The sequence below is a fragment of the Diospyros lotus genome, chromosome 15 (genome assembly GCF_014633365.1).
Source record: "Diospyros lotus cultivar Yz01 chromosome 15, ASM1463336v1, whole genome shotgun sequence".
Taxonomy (NCBI): Eukaryota; Viridiplantae; Streptophyta; class Magnoliopsida; order Ericales; family Ebenaceae; genus Diospyros; species Diospyros lotus.
Window position 1 is genome coordinate 1,335,344 of NC_068352.1, and position 18,146 is coordinate 1,353,489.

The following is an 18,146-nucleotide window of genomic DNA, read 5'->3' on the forward strand; positions in this document are numbered from 1 at the left end:
CCCTAGGCTGTCCCCAACGGCGGACTAATGGCCAAGGAAAAATTACAACACAGCACCCCCCTGATTGTTGACCTAGGGAGAACAAAGAGTCAAATTCACCCTCGTCAACTATGGAAGGGATCGAGGCTCAACTAGTCTCAAGTCCATATGTTCGCAAGCAAAAGATGAACAGTCAAAGTGAAGCACTGTATAAAAACGGGAGGATCCAACACATGATAATAGGGGAAGTACAAAAAGGCCCTAGCTAGAAAAAAAAAGAAGAAGAAGAGCTCAAGCATCAGGAGGCGCATCACCATCGTCAGCCATCTCCGAGTCCTCCATCCCGGCCACAATCTCCGCAACAGACCGAACAGTGTACATGTCCAAGTCTGGATGGGCTCGTAATACCTCTGTCTCATGAGCTTGGAATCCCTTTGTCCAAGCGTCCTGCAGGTTCTTCTGGAGGAACTCCTCTACCTCAGGAAGCTTGATGGGCTCGGCATACTTGCGCTCGTATTGGCGAATGATTGAGTTCGCCCGAGATAGCTTGGAGCTCGTCCGAGATAGCTCTGCCTCTAGCCCCTGAATACGTAGGTCTGAAGCCTGCCGCTGGGAGGACAACTCATCCAAGTTCTTCCTGTGGCTCTCCAGTAACTCGTCCCTCTCCTGCAGCTGGGTGTCTAGTTCCAAGGTCTTCTTGGAAGCTTGAGAGAAACGTCCGGAAAAGTCCGAAACGAGTGTGACCACCTGCAATAGGCAAGGCAAGTAAGGACAACATAGATGAGACTGGAGGATGTTGATAAAGTATAGATGATTACCTGAGCCAGATACTTGCACAATGTGGCTTCAATGGCCTCCGAGGACTGCTCGGCCAACACCTGACGATCGGCAGGAGTGGCAAAGTGGTGAATCATACGTCTGGCCACCTGAGTGTTCCGGCTAAGATCGCTTGCCTTCACTCCCCAATCGGGAACATGGTCTGGACTATGGGGAGGAGACTCCGGGGCTGGCATGAGCTCTCTCGGAGGATGGGAAGTCCTCTTCCTTTTAGTATGACTAGGCTCTCCTTCCTCAGCAGGAGGAGCATTCAAGGTAGCCTTTCCCCCCGTAAGAGCTGGGGCGCCCTCGTCCTCCACGGGTCTCCGTTTGTTCTTCCCCCAGATGAAAGCTGTGCTCACCATTTCAGCTGCAAATGTGCAAACAAGATATTAAGGGCAAGAAAAACGAGTTAGAAAAGTATGAAAATAGTGGGAAAATGACTACCCAAAGTGACATCAGGCTCGAAGCAAGTGTGAGTGGATAAACCCCCCAGGTACAAGGTGCGATCACATATCAGGATCCGAGCGCTGATAGGGTTCAGCTCTCTCAAAATCTGAATATTGTGAAGCTCGTCCTGCGTGATCTTGCGACTACGGACCTTTGAGGGCTGGAAAGCCCACTCAACTGGCACCCCGAAGCTGACCCCCCGGTCTTTCAAGCCAGCAAAGAAAAATCTACTCTTCCATCGTTTTACCGATGTGGGGTTATCAACTACGAACTGACGCTGGTTGAGGGGGGAAAAGGCAAATCGAGGTTCAATTTTGCTAATGGAAATTACTTTGAACATCCTAAAGAAAAGTTGAGCAGTGGGCTCAATATCCCGAGCTCGACAGCAGAGAATGAAGGTAGATAGGCACCTCCAGCCATTGGGAGTCAACTGAGAGGGGCATAATCCCACGATAGCGAACACCTCAACTACAGGAGTCGCGAGAGGAAATCTAAGGCCGGCAGCCAAGGCCTGCTCGTAGACGGTGATACAGCCATAGGGGGCTTGGTGAGCTTTCAGACCTCGAGGTTCACTATACCAATACTCATCATGAATGAGACGGTATTTTCCCAGGAGGGGAAACAACTCCCTCTCGGTTATGGTAGAATGGTCCGTGGTTAGATCCTCGGGTAAGCTTCCTAAGTTGGGATCACTACTAACATGAGACTCTGAAGTGGGATGGGGTAAAACTCTTTCAGGCCTCCTAAGTTTCCCAGGCCTACGAAGGGGGCCGTGAGGGGGGCTGGATAACTCGGTGTGTGATTCCTCACTACTTGAGCTGGTACTAGAGTTCTCAGAATCGGAGGAAGAAGAAGAAGAAGACATGCTAAAAGACGAGCATAAGTAGTTAAGAGAAGGTCACTGACCAGGAGAGTAAAGGCCGAGGTCAAGAAAAAACAACCACGACTGGGCTAGAGCCTCGGAGAGCTCAGTAGGCGCGATTTAGCTTGGGAAAACCTCGAGAGCTGGGCCATTTGCTCAGTCCTTAGCCAAGACTCCACCTCGTACTTTCACAGAGGCCTTAGCCCGGGCTAATAAGTACATCAACGCCGAAGAGGTGATGAAGGTGAAGCGGGCGGAACAACCTGACAGGAAAGAAAGAGAAAAAGAGAAGAAAAAACCGGCCCCAGAGCAGAAGACGGACTATCGTCCCTCCCGAGCTCCCGATCGCCCGAGTTTTGGGGGTGCACGTGGAAGCCCGGTGAATTACACTCCCCTCAATACAAGTCGAGCGGAGATTCTCCTGGCATTGGAGGATAAGAATTATTTACGGCGTCCTCCCCCGTTGAAATCTCCACCCAACACTCGAAGCAAAAAGAAGTATTGTCGTTTTCACCGCGACCACGGCCATGATACTCAGGATTGCATCCAACTGAAAGAAGAAATACAAGAGCTTATCAACCGAGGATACCTTCGGGATTTCGTGGGTCGAGGAGGTACGAGCTCGGGCAAGGTAGAACCCAAGTCGGAGCATCGAGGGAGGTCTCCTACTCGAGATCGCTTTCGAGAGCGAAGTCGAACACCCCCCCGGAGAGAAGGAAAGCAGCCCTCCGAGGAGGGAGGACAGAAGTTTATCTTGTACACGCTGGCGGCAGGGACAGTTCCAGGGTCCCACTCAACTGCTCCCAAGAGCACAGTAAAGGAAGGGGTGGTCATCACATTCTCTGAGGAGGATCTTCTGAGTTATCCCAGCTATTCGGATCCTCTGGTGATCACGGCTCAAGTGGGAGAGTGGGAGATGAGGCGAATCCTCGTGGACCCAGGTAGCTCTTCAGAGATTCTCTACAAGAGGGCATTCCTAGGGATGGGGTTCACGCTCGATCAGCTAAGGCCAGTCCGTGTCCCATTGGTGGGTTTTGATGGAATGGTGATCCATTCTAAAGGTTTGATCCGGTTGCCCCTGACGGTCGGTAGTGGTCCTCATAAATCCCGAGTGACGTTGGATTTTTTGGTGGCAGATGTGCCCTCGGCGTACAATATGATCCTTGGTAGGTCTGGGCTTAGTGCTCTGAGGGCAGTACCGAGTACGTATCACATGGTGTTGAAATTCCCTACTTCGGGAGGGATTGGCAAGGTAAGAGGAGACCAGCGGCAGGCTAGGGAATGCTACGTGGCCTCTTTGAGTGCCACTATGGCCAAGGGATCAGAGTTAGACTCAGGACCGAATCAGGAGGCGGTCCCTCAAGCTGGTCAGGGTCAGATGGAGACGAAACAGGTGAGAGACCCAAGTATAGGAGCAAGTCAGAGGTCAGTAAGGGAGGAGGGACAGAATTCCGCTGCCCCTCCCACTGTTGTTACTAGTTTCATCTTGGAAGGTCTGGAAGAGCCTAAGACTTCAGAGCCAGTGGATGAGCTCGAGGAAGTCCCACTGGGGGAAGAGCTCGATCGGACGGTGCGAATCAGTGCCAAGTTACAGGAGCCCTTGAGGTCCGAGATCCTATCACTCCTACGCCGATATCAAGATGTGTTTGCATGGTCTACCCTAGATATGCCGGGGATAGACCCAGCGATCATGACACATCGCTTGGGGCTCTACCCGGATTGTGTGCCGGTAAGACAAAGGAAGAGGAAGTTTGCCTCGGAGCGAGCTAAAGCTATAGAGGCGGAGGTGGAAAAGCTTATGGAGGCTAACCATATTCGGGAAGTCAACTACCCAGAGTGGTTAGCCAACGTGGTTCTTGTCTCCAAGGGATCGGGAAAATGGAGGCTTTGTATTGATTTTAAAGATCTTAACAAGGCTTACCCGAAAGACAGTTACCCCCTACCCAGGATTGATGCGTTGATTGACGGAACAGCGGGGTGTCAGCTAATGAGCTTCCTGGATGCATTCCAGGGGTACCACCAAATCCCACTACACCCTGAAGATCAGGAAAAGACGGCCTTCATCACGGATAAGGCTACCTATTGTTACCGAGTTATGCCCTTTGGGCTGAAGAACGCTGGAGCTACATATCAGAGGTTAGTCAACAAACTGTTCAAAGCTCAACTCGGTCGAAACATGGAGGCTTACGTGGATGACATGTTAGTCAAGAGTCTATTGGCTGAACAACATCCGGACGACTTGGAGGAGTGCCTCAGAACCTTACGCCAGTATCAGATGAAGCTCAACCCGGCCAAGTGTGCCTTCGGGGTTACAGCTGGTAAATTCTTGGGGTTCATGGTGCATTACCGGGGAATTGAGGCTAACCCTTCGAAGATAAAAGCCATACTCGAGATGCCTCCCCCTCGAAGTATCAAGGAAGTGCAGAGGCTAACCGGGAGGATAGCAGCTTTAGGGAGGTTCTTGTCAAGATCTGCGGAAAGACAGTTGCCATTCTTTAAGGCCTTGACTCGAGTCCAGAATTTTGCATGGACAGAGGAATGCCAGGAGGCATTTGAGCAGCTGAAACAATGTCTAGTCTCCCCCCCAGTCCTGGCAAAACCACAGCCAGGAGAGTCACTATATATTTACCTAGCTGCCTCGGATGAAGCTGTCAGTTCGGTTTTGGTACGGGAGGAGGACAAAATCCAAAAGCCGGTCTATTATGTGAGCAAAAGGTTGGCTGGCGCTGAGATTCGTTACACTCCAACAGAAAAGTTGGCCTATGCTCTAGTCATCTCCGCTCGAAAGTTGAGGCCCTACTTTGAGGCACACCACATTATCGTCCTATCAAGTCAGCCGCTGAGGCATGTGCTGGGAAAGCCGGACTTGTCGGGGAGGATGCTCAAATGGGCAGTAGAGCTGAGTGCTTTCGACATCGACTATCGACCTCGGCCGGCCATCAAGGCGCAGGCTCTTGCCGACTTCATCCTGGAAGGCACCCTACCAGAGGAAGCAGACGAAGGGATTTCCCAGACTTGGACTCTCTCTGTAGATGGCAGCTCAAGTGTCGGAGGCAGTGGCGCTGGATTACTACTGCAGGGCCCCGATGGCCAAGCTTGGCCGTATGCCCTCCACTTCGAGTTCAATGCCTCTAACAATGAGGCCGAGTATGAGGCGCTCATTGCCGGGCTCAGACTAGCGAAACAGATGGGAGTCAGGGATCTGGAGGTATATTCGGACTCAAATTTGATTGTGCAGCAGGTCACAGGAGAGTTCGAGGCCCGAGAGGACGTCATGGCCCAATACTTGGCGATAGCCAAGGATCTTATGGCGCGATTTCGGATAGTGAAAATCAATCATGTCCCACGAGCGCAGAATGCAGTGGCGGATGCTCTCTCAAGGATAGCTGCTTCTTCCTTCCCTAGGAATTCCCGAGCTGTTTACATGGAGTCGTTGCCCCAGAAGAGCATAGAGACTGAGGCAGAGCAGCTTTGCGTAGAAGGGGTTGAAAGTTGGATGGATCCCATCGTAGCACATCTGACCAAGGGATGGCTACCCGAGGAGGAACTGGAAAGTCGAAAACTCAAGCGCCAGGCTGCCAAGTTTCTACTGGTGGGATTAGACCTTTATAAGAAATCCTTCACTCAGCCGCTACTGAAGTGTGTGGGGCCGATCGAGGCCGACTACATCCTAAGGGAGATCCACGAAGGGATTTGCGGCAGTCACATCGGAGCTCGGTCTCTCTCCCAGAAGGCACTTCGGCAGGGGTATTACTGGCCGACAATGATGAGCGACGCTGGGCATTTGGTCCAGACTTGTGAGAGATGCCAAAAAACCTCCAACCTGGTTCACACCCCGGCAGCCGAACTCACCCACCTGGCCTCACCTTGTCCGTTTTCCAGGTGGGGAGTCGATATCCTCGGGCCTTTTCCACTAGCGGCTGGACAGAACAAATACTTGATAGCAGCCATCGACTACTTCACTAAGTGGGTGGAGGCCGAGCCTGTGGCGACTATTACAGGTCGGAGGGTAAAACAATTCCTTTGGAAATCCATCGTCTGCCGGTTTGGTATTCCAAGGGTGCTAATAACTGACAACGGCACCCAATTCGAAGACCGATCAGTGCAAGAATGGTGCCGAGAGTTGGGGATTAAGCAACATTTTACCTCGGTCGCCCATCCTCAAGCTAATGGGCAAGTAGAGCTTACGAACAGGACCATTCTACAAGGACTCCGAGCTCGGGTTGAGAAGGAAGACGGTCAATGGGTAGATGAGCTCCCCAGTATACTATGGTCTTATCGAACCACACCGCGAACGGCTACAGGAGAATGCCCTTTCACATTGTGTTATGGCTCGGAGGCTCTCATCCCTGTCGAGATTGGGGTGAGGAGCTACCGAGTGGAGCATTTCGATCCCGAGATTAACGAGCAAGGGCTAAGGTGCAACTTGGATTTGATGGATGAGCTCCAAGACCTGGCACGAATTCGACAAGCCGCATATAACCGGCGCATTGCTAGGTACTACAATCGACGAGTCCACGCTAGGAGCTTCATGCCAGGAGATCTTGTTCTACGATGGTTCGACGTAAGCCATCCTCGGGACATGAATAAACTAACTCCGAATTGGGAAGGGCCGTACCGGGTGGTGGAATCCCTAAGTCCGGGGGCATATCGACTAGAAGACATGGAAGGCAAGCCCCTGAAGCATACTTGGAATGTGCAGAACTTAAGGAAGTTTTATCAATGAGTAGGGGAATTCCCTGAATCTCTTTGTACTCTTTTTCTTTACGACTAATGGCAAGGCTTCTCTTCATCTAATAGCAATTGTCCAAAGGATCATACTTCCTCGAAGAAAAAACCAAGGGTCACGAGCCCTAGGCCGTTTTCAAAAGAGGACTAAGGGCCATGAAAAAAAAAAAAAAAACTCTAGCTAACACCCTCCTTCGCGTGGGAGTGGCTAAAAACCAAGGGTCACGAGCCTTAGGCCGTTCTCAAAAGAGGACTAAGGGCCATGAAAAACTCTAGCTAACACCCTCCTTCGCGTGGGAGTGGCTAAAAACCAAGGGTCACGAGCCCTAGGCCGTTCTCAAAAGAGGACTAAGGGCCATGAAAAAAAACTCTAGCTAACACCCTCCTTCGCGTGGGAGTGGCTAAAACCCAAGGGTCACGAGCCCTAGGCCGTTCTCAAAAGAGGACTAAGGGCCATGGAAAAACTCTGGCTAACACCCTCCTTCGCGTGGGAGTGGCTAAAACCCAAGGGTCACGAGCCCTAGGCTGTCCTCAAAAGTAGACTAAGGGCCATGGAAAAACTCTGGCCAAACACCCTCCTTCGCGTGGGAGTCGCTAGAATCCAAGGGTCACGAGCCCTAGGCTGTCCCCAACGGCGGACTAATGGCCAAGGAAAAATTACAACACAGCACCCCCCTGATTGTTGACCTAGGGAGAACAAAGAGTCAAATTCACCCTCGTCAACTATGGAAGGGATCGAGGCTCAACTAGTCTCAAGTCCATATGTTCGCAAGCAAAAGATGAACAGTCAAAGTGAAGCACTGTATAAAAACGGGAGGATCCAACACATGATAATAGGGGAAGTACAAAAAGGCCCTAGCTAGAAAAAAAAAGAAGAAGAAGAGCTCAAGCATCAGGAGGCGCATCACCATCGTCAGCCATCTCCGAGTCCTCCATCCCGGCCACAATCTCCGCAACAGACCGAACAGTGTACATGTCCAAGTCTGGATGGGCTCGTAATACCTCTGTCTCATGAGCTTGGAATCCCTTTGTCCAAGCGTCCTGCAGGTTCTTCTGGAGGAACTCCTCTACCTCAGGAAGCTTGATGGGCTCGGCATACTTGCGCTCGTATTGGCGAATGATTGAGTTCGCCCGAGATAGCTTGGAGCTCGTCCGAGATAGCTCTGCCTCTAGCCCCTGAATACGTAGGTCTGAAGCCTGCCGCTGGGAGGACAACTCATCCAAGTTCTTCCTGTGGCTCTCCAGTAACTCGTCCCTCTCCTGCAGCTGGGTGTCTAGTTCCAAGGTCTTCTTGGAAGCTTGAGAGAAACGTCCGGAAAAGTCCGAAACGAGTGTGACCACCTGCAATAGGCAAGGCAAGTAAGGACAACATAGATGAGACTGGAGGATGTTGATAAAGTATAGATGATTACCTGAGCCAGATACTTGCACAATGTGGCTTCAATGGCCTCCGAGGACTGCTCGGCCAACACCTGACGATCGGCAGGAGTGGCAAAGTGGTGAATCATACGTCTGGCCACCTGAGTGTTCCGGCTAAGATCGCTTGCCTTCACTCCCCAATCGGGAACATGGTCTGGACTATGGGGAGGAGACTCCGGGGCTGGCATGAGCTCTCTCGGAGGATGGGAAGTCCTCTTCCTTTTAGTATGACTAGGCTCTCCTTCCTCAGCAGGAGGAGCATTCAAGGTAGCCTTTCCCCCCGTAAGAGCTGGGGCGCCCTCGTCCTCCACGGGTCTCCGTTTGTTCTTCCCCCAGATGAAAGCTGTGCTCACCATTTCAGCTGCAAATGTGCAAACAAGATATTAAGGGCAAGAAAAACGAGTTAGAAAAGTATGAAAATAGTGGGAAAATGACTACCCAAAGTGACATCAGGCTCGAAGCAAGTGTGAGTGGATAAACCCCCCAGGTACAAGGTGCGATCACATATCAGGATCCGAGCGCTGATAGGGTTCAGCTCTCTCAAAATCTGAATATTGTGAAGCTCGTCCTGCGTGATCTTGCGACTACGGACCTTTGAGGGCTGGAAAGCCCACTCAACTGGCACCCCGAAGCTGACCCCCCGGTCTTTCAAGCCAGCAAAGAAAAATCTACTCTTCCATCGTTTTACCGATGTGGGGTTATCAACTACGAACTGACGCTGGTTGAGGGGGGAAAAGGCAAATCGAGGTTTAGTTTTGCTAATGGAAATTACTTTGAACATCCTAAAGAAAAGTTGAGCAGTGGGCTCAATGTCCCGAGCTCGACAGCAGAGAATGAAGGTAGATAGGCACCTCCAGCCATTGGGAGTCAACTGAGAGGGGCATAATCCCACGATAGCGAACACCTCAACTACAGGAGTCGCGAGAGGAAATCTAAGGCCGGCAGCCAAGGCCTGCTCGTAGACGGTGATACAGCCATAGGGGGCTTGGTGAGCTTTCAGACCTCGAGGTTCACTATACCAATACTCATCATGAATGAGACGGTATTTTCGCAGGAGGGAAAACAACTCCCTCTCGGTTATGGTAGAATGGTCCGTGGTTAGATCCTCGGGTAAGCTTCCTAAGTTGGGATCACTACTAACATGAGACTCTGAAGTGGGATGGGGTAAAACTCTTTCAGGCCTCCTAAGTTTCCCAGGCCTACGAAGGGGGTCGTGAGGGGGGCTGGATAACTCGGTGTGTGATTCCTCACTACTTGAGCTGGTACTAGAGTTCTCAGAATCGGAGGAAGAAGAAGAAGAAGACATGCTAAAAGACGAGCAGAAGTAGTTAAGAGAAGGTCACTGACCAGGAGAGTAAAGGCCGAGGTCAAGAAAAAACAACCACGACTGGGCTAGAGCCTCGGAGAGCTCAATAGGTGCGATTTAGCTTGGGAAAACCTCGAGTCACGCCTGCAAAAAAAAAAAAGAAGAGCCAAGGAAACAGGTTAGTAAAGTTGCCTTGTTTTAAAGATCGTTTTGTTATTATTAACAAAGGAAAAGCCCAAGGGTCGGCTATGGCTAACAAAAAAAAAAAAAAGGGAAAAGTCTCAAGGGTCGGCCATGGCCGACCCGAGGACACCCTTAACATATATATATATATATTATATGTATATGTATATATATATTATAAAAAAAAAAAAAATCTGCAGAAGGAGAGCAGGAGGGGGGCGGCCATGGCCGACCTCGGCCATGGCCGATTCGGCCAGGGCCGAACCCCTCGGCCCTGGCCGACCTCGGCCAGGCCGAGCCAAGCGCTCGGCCGTGGCCGAGGGGCTCGGCCTCGCCGAGATCTGGCGAGGCCGAGCGCGGCCGACCTCGGCCGCGGCCGAGGTCGGGCCAGACCAGACCAGGCCAGGCCGACCTCGGCCATGGCCGAGGCAGCCTGGCCAGGTCGACCTCGGCCAGGCAGGGGCGCCTGGCCGAGGAAAAACCCAATCCTTTTTTTAAAAAAAAAAAAAAAAGCAAAAAAAAAACCAAAGAGAAGAAAAGATAAAAAATAAATAAATAACAAATAAGGAAAAATAAAAGCAAAGGAGGATGGGAAAGACTAACCTCAAGGAGATGAATGCTTGTCTTGAAATAATAAGTGTGGGGTGGGGCCTTAGGGCTTATATAGAGGGGACCCAAAGGAAGAAAAATTCAAAATGACAATGTTTCCCTCCAAACGAATTCTTCCCTCCAACCAAAACTCATCCCTATAAATGAGGTTTTTAAGCACTAATCTCAATTTTAAAAACACTCTCGTGCGCCTTGGTAAAAATCAACAGTCAGGCAACCTACTCCTCGACCCAGCATGGTTTTCAGCTCGGCCCAAGGAGTGGGGGGCAAGTGATGTGGCATCAACTGAAATTACTAGAATACCCCTACGCACTGATAGTCTCACCTGCCACGCGGATCACCTGAGAGACCGACACGTGGCAAGTCAACACTCCGGAGCGGAGCCCGAGAAATCCGGGCCGAACCGCAAGACCCGTTCCAACTTGACCGGGATTCTCGGGGGTCGTGCCCGCTCATCTCAGATACCCCAAAACGGTTTCGCCTATAAAAGACAAGGACTCTCGCCAGGTATATACAAACTCTACAGCTCTCTCACTCACTACTACTTGCTTTACTCTACTGATTTGAGCGTCGGAGTCCACCCCGGGGGATCCAAGCCCCGGCCCTCCATTGTCTTGCAGGTCCTACACCCGAGGTCCGACATCCCCAAGTCCGAGGTTCCATTCCCGAGGTCCAGTCGCAGAGGTGGCACGTGGTGGTCGGTCCCAAAAACCATCATCACTCCCTTCACAATTATTGTGTATCAAGAGCATGCAAGAATATGAAAATAACTCTTAGAATGTGTTTGATTGCATACATTTACCATGAAAAATATGTAATTATTACACATTTTCTATGGAAAACAATCAAACACTATTAATTTTTTTATGGAAAAATATGTATGGTACAATTATTTAAACCTTATTTCCGTGGAATTCATTTTCCAAGGGGATGGGATGATTTTTATTTTCTAGACAATATTACCTAGAATTAAATTCCAGGTAATGCAATCAAACACACCTTTAATGTACAATTAACTCTCAACCCTAAATAATCACAATTATAAAAACAACCCTTAATATTTGATTAACTCTCGACCCTAAATACTCACAATATGTTAACTGTGGCCCGCATGGGCAGCTCAGTTGGTCAAGAAAGGGGGCACAAAGTGCTTTTCGTGGTGAATATTGGACCAAGACCGAGGATCGAGTCTAACAAGCGATAGTGTGGGGGTATCTTTCTCCAAAGTGAGGGGGGCTCCTTGTGCGCGGTGAGCCCTGGTCTAGCCACTGCGTTCGGCTGGATCACCATGATTAATCCCCCCACGTCCTGTCGGGTCAAGCTGGAGTGAGCGATTTTACCTTTTAGACCAATATGTTAATTGTGAATAGTCTACGTGACAATGATAGTCATCTCCATCCACACAACACAAACATACGTGGGCAAGCCAATTTAAACCAAAACTAATTGAATGTGACTTTTTATCCATTTTGGCTTGCTTTGACTTCATGATCCCACCACTTACTAGAGGCCAAGAATAATAATGGAGGGAAAAAACCATACTTCTAGCTCTCTTTTTTATTTCTTTTAACATTTTATTTTTTAAATTATAATAAATTTATCTCTTAAATTCAGATAATTAGAGTCAAAATAATTATTAGAGAGAAAAATTATTAAATATCATTAAATATTTTATTATGTGTCTTTAACAATAATTGTCACTAAAAGTATAATTAGATACACAAGCAAATAAGACACATATATACCTAACAGATAAGCTATGTCTGTTATTTATACTATTATAAAAGCAAACAATAGGTCTTCGTGTTATGAAATATTATCAGTAGAGCATTTTTCTAAAATATATCATTTATGTAGCTTGCTTAAAAAAATAAAAATTAATTATATTAATAAGATTTAAACTTATGAACATCTCTACACAATAGTTGACTTTTAAAACAAATTTACCACTATATTAAAACTCGTTTCATTTAAAAATTTTCTAAAAAGTTAAATTTATACAGTTATTGTCTCTTTTTTCTATAAATAAGAATTATATTTAAAAAAAATGGCAAAAGTCCAAAATTAATAATAATAAATAACTAAACACACAAAAGAGCAAAACCAGACTGAGGTCAGGTCTGTAGTCACGAAGAGCCCAATCCCAATCCCCATTAGAAAGACCAAATCCCTATTGCATGGGCCAGTCTCAATTAATTCTTCAGAATTATTGACGTGAATTCCCCACCATTGATTGGCCTTCCATCAAACCAAATGCAGTGCCCACCTGACAACCCATGCGTCCAATCTTGCTCCCTTTTGGGGATTCCCATGCAAATTTGGAAATCAAATACTACTGAATTATCTTTCACTTATTTTTTTTTTAATTTTTCTGCACAGACCACCCCTTTGTTATTATAGAAATAAATAAAATACTTTGGTGTTAACAAATCTTATCAGTGAATTTTTAAAATATTCTTCATATATTTTATTTTAAAAAATCAAAATTAATTTTATTATTAAAATTTTAACTTATAACCTCTAAACTCATAATAAATATAATTTTATCTCTATACTAAATTTTGTCTATCTTTAATTTTTTTCTAAAAAAATAAAAATTAAACTATAATTATTAATAGCCATCACACAAAATTTTTTATTTATTTACTTACGCATGTATAACATGGGTTATATTTTTAATATTAAATAATTTAAAGACATTATATTATTTTTAAAAATATATATTTTTAACTCTAATTCTGAAACACTTATCTTAAAAATAATATTTAAAATTTAAAACCAACCCATCCTTTAGATGTTTCCTAAATTTTAAAGGTGAAAAAAGGAACCCGAGCAGCTGTGGTGGCTACCTTTTTGTAGCCACAAAAGTTGTTCCATTATAGCCATGTAAATAAAATTGATTATCTAATTATTTTTATTTTATTAATAAAAAATAAAAAATCACTAAAATGATTATGATTACAAAAAAAAATATTACCATAAAAATTGAAAATTAAAAAAATTATCAAAATATTTAATAATCATACAATACGAGAGAAGATAGATAAAAATGAGATTCCCACAAAAAGATTATCTGATTGCTACGTATGAAGAAATGGGGCGACCCACTCCCTCAAAATGAGATTCCCACAAAGTTGTTCCTCAAAATGAGATTCTTAGAAAAAAATTTAAAACGATCAAAAATTCTTCTTAATTTTTCTCTTATACAACGAAAGCATAACTTAATATACTTTTAATTGTAAATTAAAAAAATTTATCAAAATATTTAATAATCATAGAGTGCGAGGGACTATAAATAAGAATGAGATTCTCATAAAAGATTGTTTGATTGCTACGAAGATGTAACACAGTCTATTCCCAAATGAAGGAAAGGTTTAATTTTCATCAAAAATAGATAAAAAGTTTTTATATTTCATAGAATTGAAAAGTCAAAAGCCAAGTGATGTCACATTTAATGTTCTTTCTGACCATCAACAATCTATTTAACACTGTTTGGTAGTCTTCGACAACTGAATTGTAGTCATTTGATAATTTAAGTTTGTTGATAAGTAAATTCTATGAAAATCTAGTGGTTGACATACCCTACCTACCATATATCACTAAGTTTGTCGAGTAGCTGCCTTTCTTTTTTAGTTGTGCCCATGTAGATTGGTACTTTACATGCCAACTTGATGTAACCTTATCCTTTGAGGATCCCCCAATTTTGGAAAGATCTCTATTTCTTTATGTGCTATGTCCAATGAGCCCCTCCAATTGCATTATTCCCCAACTTCAATAGAGAGCTATGGTGAAGTACAACCACCTACCCTTATATCCAACCAATTACACTACCTTGCCCTGGCCTTGGAACTTGCCAAACCAACAGTGTCAACCTTAACTCACGATCACCCTCCTTTCTAGACCACTCCCATCTCAAAATCGTCTAGCCACTAAAATCACCAACACAAGAGAGAAATAAGAAAAAATAAAATGTAAGAGAACACAAAAGCTTTAAAGAGAAGCTCTAAAGACTCTTGTTGAAGATATAATTAATACAATTGAGAAAATATCTTTATTTACAGCCTTCAGACATATGTACAAAAGATGAAAATGCGCATGTTATCTTTATTTACAAGGTACAATTACAAATTAAAGTTAGTTTATCTTCATCTTTAATCAACCAGATAACTTTAAAATATTCCCAATTAAACTAGTCCTAAATTATTTCACATAGCAAGATCAATCATGTCAGCTTGTGTAGATATTTTGAGGGATCCTCAATGACATTGCCACCAAATTTGTCTGGTCACATCCACATGTCTAATTATTTGCATCTTTGCAACATATTTAGTTAATGTCTAGTCACACTCTTGACCCCAATCATCCATAAAACACTTTATCATAGCCCTGTGTCATTCATATGGCACTTGTGCTCCTAATCATCTTTTGTTTTACATATCTCTTAAAGATTAAAAACTGAAAACTAATTAAAGATTAAAGATGAATATTCTTCTGCAGCTATAAATTAATTGTTGTATCTCGATAATAACAATTACAAATATCAGCAAGTAATTATTGGATCACTAATTTAATTTATAGAATAGATAAATTAGCATAAGTATGGGTTTTAAAATTTATTTTGGATTTTGTAATTGAAATGTTAAATTTGCCTTACATGAACTTAAAATTGTAAATGATATTACATTATTTAAGAAGTGTTGGAGATCAAATCATACACCCATAATTGTTATCCCTATGACCATATTGATTGATTGGCCTCACCAATAATTGCAAATGATATTACATTATTAATAGTTCACGATGGTATTCTTAATATACCGTTAATTATAGCAAATTAATTAACAGCGCCATGTATGGGAATCATCTGAGGGGACATTCTTGCTATAAATGTCAATCCCACTACAAGCTCATGCTTCTCATGTTCAAAATAAAAGAAAAAAATGGAATTATCTGTTGATCTTTCTGCCGTTCCGGTTGCACAGAATCGTGTGGCTCCGGAGATCACCCGCCGCTCGGCCAATTTCCATCCTACTGTCTGGGGAGATCATTTCCTCGCATATGCTTCTTTCCAAGTTCTGGTATCAAGATAATGTAGAGAGAGTTGCATTTTTGTGATGATGAAAATGAATTAATTGGCTAATTTGGGTTGGTGGTGTTGTTGATTTGGCAGGACGCGAAGGCACAGCAGCAACACGAGCAGATGAGAGATGAGCTCAGGAAGACACTGTCCAACGCTGCTTCGGCCGACTTGATCGATGCCATCCAACGCCTGGGCATGGCTTACCATTTCGAGGGCGAGATCGAGGCAGCATTGCAGCACATGCACAGGACCTAGCATCATCAACGGCTCGGTGACGCCAGCGATAGTGTTTACAGCACTGCTCTTACTTTCCGGCTACTTGGACAACACGGGTTTCCTGTGTCTTCTGGTAATTAACCAATCTGTTGCTTCGTTTAACAGCGTGTATATATGTATGGATGATGATGCATCAATTCCATGTACCAAACAACCAGATGTGTTCAAGGAACTGAAGGGAAGAGACGGCCAGTTTAAGGAATGCTTAACGAGAGATGTGGAGGCACTGCTAAGCTTGTACGAAGCTGCTCATCTCAGGGTGCGGGGAGAAGACGTCTTGGATGAGCTGGTCGCCTTCACCACTTCCCAGTTGGAGTCTGCCCTACCGGACCTAGGCGATGCTCACGCCGCCAAGGTGATACATGCTCTAAACCAGCCCATCCGGACGGGCCTGACAAGGGTAGAGGCAAGGAGCTATATCTCTTTGTTTGAGCCAAAAGGCCACGATGATACACTCCTCCTAGACTTTGCCAAGTTAGATTTTAACCTGTTGCAGAAGCTACACCAAAGAGAGCTCAGTGAGATCACAAGGTTCTTCTGCTATCCAACAATATACTAAGCCTAAGTCAAAATAATAGAATTTTCTTATGTAGTTTGAGTTGGAAATGATTTGCATGTAAATGATATATAATTTTTAGGTGGTGGAAAGATTTAGATGTGCCAAAGAAGCTTCCGTTTGCAAGAGATAGAGTGGTGGAGTGCTACTTTTGGATAATGGGAGTGTATTTCGAACCTCAGTATGAACTCGGTAGAAGGATACTAACCAAAGTGATTGCTATGACCTCCATTATAGACGACACATATGACACCTATGGCACTTTGGAAGAACTTGCCCTCTTCAATGATGCAATTGAAAGGTTTGATTTTGTTCCCCTTGGAATAATTCATTAAACTCGTCATCCATGAATTGAAATGGATCCCCCTAATGAGGCCCAATTGCTTCATTTTTAGGTGGCATGTCGGCGCTACACGTCAACTTCCAAAGTACATGAGGCTTTGTTATGAAGCATTGCTTGATGTTTACAGCATGATTGAGGAGGAGATGGCCAAGCAAGGGAAGTCTTACGTGGTCAACTATGCAAAATCAATGGTAAGCTTCACTGGTTCTTGTTTAGTTTATCTCGTAAAAAAGGCCATTAATTAATGTCAAGGTTGAATTTCTCAGATGAAGAAGCTGGTGAGGGCCTACTTTGAAGAGGCCAAATGGTTCCACCAAGGTTACACTCCATCCATGGAAAAGTACATGCAAGTGGCTCTTGTAACCAGTGCTTATGAGATGCTTTCGACCAATTCATTCATTGGGATGGGTGATTTGGCCACCCAAGAGGCCTTTGATTGGGTGTCAAGTTACCCTTTAATTGTTAAGGCTTCCTCTGTTATAGGTCGACTCACGAATGACATGGTTGGCCACAAGGTAGACAACTGAGACATTAAGTTTTTTGGTAAAATTTTTGTTGTTTGTGACTTGATGTTTCATTTATATGATGAGTGATTATGTTAATTCTATATAGGCTAAACAAGAGAAAGGACATGTAGCCTCGACTATGGAATGCTACATAGAACAGTATGAATATAATGAGTATATATATATATATATGTATACGAGCATTAGATATAATGAGTTGTTATGTTAATTCTATATAGTTTGAGCAAGAGAGAGGGCATGCAGCCTCTGCTGTGGAATGCTACATGGAACAGTATAAAGCATCAGAAGAAGAGGCATTGGTGGAACTTAAGAAGCAAGTTGGAGAAGCATGGAAGGACATTAATACAGAGATGTTGCAGCCAACTAAAGTGGCAATGCCTCTACTTGTGCGAGTCCTCAACCTTGCCAGGGTGATAAACTTCGTATACTCGCATGGAGATGGCTACGCTCATTCTGTCACCAAGCTCAAAGATATTATCACCTCCTTGTTTGTTCAAGCTGTCCCAACATAAGCCTTATTGTTCTCACCTAAGCAATGTGTACGAATTATTGTAGCAAAATAACTTGGAAACAAGGTTTCCAAATGCAAGTTTTTATAAGGTTATGTTTGTATTCATTCATCCCTGTACATATATTGATAATGCTTATGGATGGATCACCAAAGTCTACTTTGGTGAAGACAAAGGCTCGTGCTCCAACCCTCTTCATTTGTAACCCTACTCTACTTTGAAAGAAAAGTTAGGTCGACACATTGTCTACTCATATCAACGTGCCCTCTGAGTAAAATAGATTAGGACAAAGCTATAATGGAAAATGAAAGGACAGAGCTATAATTGAAGAGATAATGCTAGACGAATAACTCAGGTGACAACTTTGTTGACAACCCCCGACAAAATTACAAATTTACCCTCAACATAAATTCAACCCAAAAGCTAAGCCACCCAAGCCTTCTCTCTCTCTATGTCTCTCTCACCTACTCAGATGCCCATTGTCCCCGGTGTAGTCTCTTTCT

General features: G+C 44.9%; 1 pseudogene; it reads left to right on the forward strand.

The window, feature by feature from the left end:
• The first annotated feature begins 15,292 nt into the window (after positions 1-15,292).
• LOC127792160 ((-)-germacrene D synthase-like) lies at positions 15,293-17,824 on the forward strand (annotated as a pseudogene).
• Positions 17,825-18,146: the final 322 nt, after the last annotated feature.